This window comes from Oryzias melastigma, linkage group LG11 (genome assembly GCF_002922805.2).
Source record: "Oryzias melastigma strain HK-1 linkage group LG11, ASM292280v2, whole genome shotgun sequence".
NCBI lineage: Eukaryota > Metazoa > Chordata > Actinopteri > Beloniformes > Adrianichthyidae > Oryzias > Oryzias melastigma.
This window is the reverse complement of record NC_050522.1, coordinates 25,868,092-25,871,343: the sequence shown is the minus strand read 5'-3', so window position 1 is coordinate 25,871,343 and position 3,252 is coordinate 25,868,092. Positions and strand designations below refer to the sequence as shown.

General features: G+C 42.0%; 1 long non-coding RNA gene across 4 annotated transcripts in view; it reads right to left on the bottom strand.

Moving 5' to 3' along the window:
- The window catches only part of LOC118599387, a 22,856-nt gene extending 21,569 nt beyond the window's left edge, over nt 1-1,287 (bottom strand). For 2 of the 4 annotated variants that reach the window (XR_004948725.1, XR_004948724.1), the window contains exons 1-2: nt 801-1,284; nt 478-646 (exon numbers count right to left, since the gene is read on the bottom strand). This is a non-coding gene — a long non-coding RNA (uncharacterized LOC118599387). Of the gene's footprint in view, nt 1-477; nt 666-800 lie in introns of all 4 variants that reach the window. The other 2 variants (XR_004948726.1, XR_004948723.1) reach the window with 2 other exon arrangements.
- Nucleotides 1,288-3,252: the final 1,965 nt, after the last annotated feature.

Here is a 3,252-nt window from a genome sequence, read left to right as displayed (position 1 = left end):
TAGATACACTGTAAAGTCAAGAAAAAGGTTAAATGTAAAAGGTAAAAAAGCACAACATTCCAAATTGAAAAATAAAAAAATATGAGGTACAACAAACCCAAAAAAGAGATTTTTGAGAACTTATTCTTGTTTTTTACGTTTACTGTGGGGTCTGTTTAACGTAAGAAATGACTATCAGAGATTATAATTGATCTAGATGAAAAGTTGATCTAAATGTGTTTTCTCTTGTATCTATAATACCAATTTACACATTCTCTTGTTTTTACAGTGTATTGTTGTAAATGTTTCAGAAGTTTCCTCGTCGTTTGTCAGGCGTCTCCGTTTCCCCGTTTAATCCCGTGTCACAAAGTGCCTGTTGTGTTCTGTCTCTGACATGGTCTTTATCGGCCGAGTCTTCTCCCGACCGGCTCAACACACCCGTGACATGTTTCTGCCTGAGCGAGCAAACATCCCTCTGTTCCTCCACACCTGTCGTACCGTGGGTCTGAATGGAGGGAAGCGCGGCTTGTAACGGCGAGGTCCTGCCTCGTGTTTCCTCGTCTCCTCTGCTCTGGGAGGACGCCGCTCGTCTCCGGATCGATACAGACGTCCCAGCTGCCTTCCTGTCAGTCCGCCTGCAGGCTCGTCTCTACACTGCAGAGGTTTTCTAGGAAAAGAAGACTCCTCTGAACAAGAGAATCACCATCACAGAGCAGTGAAGAGCAGCAAGTTGTTCTACTCAACAAGAAATCACAATTTAGAAGCATTGAGTTTCACTAAAGAGGTAAAAATAAGCAAAAATATGAATTTCTTACAATTACCCCAATAATATTTCCTTAGTCTGTGTTTCTTGAGTTAGTATTAATCAACTTGTTGTTCATTTTGCTAATAGTGACAAAAAAACTAGCATAATTAAAGCAGGAAGTGACAAAACCCACAGACGACCCACTCCTGCCAAGTAGAATCCTTTTTTCAAAATGGCGGCTTTTATGTTGGTTTTATCTCCATAGCAACCGTTAAATTTTTTGATCGCCTGGGAGTGACGAACAGATCGATGCCACTTTTAGAAGAATTGGTAAAAGTACATTTTTGGATTTCCTTAGCAACGGAAGTTTTTGTTAGCAACGCCCACATTCTTAATATTGTCATATTGTATGTTATATCATTCCGTTCTGCTTAAGTCAGGGATTCCTGTGCTGAAGTTTCACAATATTCGGAGCATTGAAGGAACGCCATTTTTTGCTAGCTTGCCATGCTAACGTTGCTCAAAAACTACAACTTCTGATTCCCACATAAATAAATAAATCATGATGAAAAAATTAGTTTTAGTAAGAACATGTTAAAAGGAGAAACCAGAGCTAGAATGGTCATTCTGACTAATAGAAAGACTGAGTAAAGGCTGTTTAAGTTTTCAATAGAACTCTGTGGGATTTTGTCTTCCTGGGACCACTTCCTGTTTGGAACATGAGGGCGGGGGATCGGTCCAGTTCTCTCTATACTGTCTATGGTTAAAACTGAGTTGGACACGTTTCATTTGGCTATGCAATAACAACAACTGTGAGGCTCACGAGTTCACATCCGGTTCAAGCTGGTTCCTGTGAGATCTCGTTCTGGTGCGCTGTGTGCTGTGCTGCCACCTAGTGGTCGGGGAGTTAAATGGAAAATTAAAGTAAGACGCTAAACTGTCTTTTTTGCACACATACATAATCATTAAATATAGGGCCAGGAAACAATTAAAAAAATGTAACTAATTATACGCAAACCTGTAAAAAAAATTATTGCAATTATTATTTATTTTTTTGTTCGAGTATTTGCCAACGACTTATTATCTGTGAATAATCAATATGTAATCAGACACAAAACTGTACATTTAATTTTTTTAGAATTTGGCAGCTGAAGATGCTGAAATTGATACTTAAAAACACTGAAGCTGATATCCAGCTAAAATATTAGCTAAAGGACAAATTAACCTAAAAAAAGATGAAAAAATTTAGGTTAGCCAAAACAGCTAGCCTCGACTTTGACACATTTGTATTAATGTATACTATATAAACATCACATAAAACATAATGAGCTGCAGAGTTTAATTTAAAAAATTAAACTCATCAAAATGTTTTTGTTGAAATTGAATTGTTGTTTTAACATGTTTGATGATTTACCATATTTCATTGTTTCGTTCAAAAAGTTCTGAAAATTAGGTTTGGAGTTCTAACATTTCCTTTTATGTTTATGAAATTTCACCAAAAACAAACTTAGTTTTTGTCATAAAAATGAACTCATGTGACATCACAGATGGTTTGTCCATCTCTATATATGTCAATGATTAAGAGTCTGGAGCAAAACGATTTTGATTCTTTTTAATAATAATGTCCTTTTTTTAGATCCTAGACAAAAAAAATCTGATTTTGAGAAAATTCTTCTTCTTCTAAATATGAAGTCTGAATCTTTGGAACAGTCGGATGTCCTGAAGACTGGAACGCTCTCGTCTCGGTTCCAGATCTCCACACCTTCATCACAGCCTTCGTCAGCCGTATTGTGATTTCTCTTTCCTTCATCTCTTCTTCTACCTTCTCCTTTTCTCCTGCCTCCCTCCATTCCTCCGTCACTCTCTCCCACTCTCCCGCGCCGCCTGCAACCCCGGGGCTCGCCAGGCTGGCCAGTCGGCTGCATCTGCCAGCACATCTTTAGCAGCTTGGCAGTGAGCAGCGTCCGTCACAGGTTGTAATCAAACCTGCCTGGAAACTGAGAGGCGGCGAGGAGGAGGAGGGGGAGGAGGGTGTGCGACCCCCCCACTTCTGCCTGATTAATCATAATGTAATTTTAATTAAAAAGCACAGTGTCAAAGGGTTTAGCTGCCTGAGAAGTGAGCCCAGATTGCCGCGCAGCAGCAGCCCCCTCAGTCTGCGGGCAGGAAATGCGTCCTGACAAATCCAGGCGGCGCCGCCAAGAAAAACAAAGGCCGCCATTACCAGGATATTGTCACTGAGAGAGAGGTGGGGGGCGGAGGATGGGGTGAGGGGGGAAACAGGTTGGGGGTCACACTGTCATGCCAATTGGTGCTCCGTGCAAACGGCCGTGTCAGGAACGCAGAGAGGAGCGGCGAGCGTGAGGGGCTGCGGCGTCCTCCTTTGTCAGGAGACGCTGGAGGCGGAGCTTCTCGTTCCTTAAGTTTGTTTACATCTCAGGTCCAGGAAGTGTCCTCTCCGTGCGGCTCCGGGGGCCTGAGCGTGCCTGAGACGATGGCGGCGTGGGCGCTGGCGAGGTGGAGGCCGG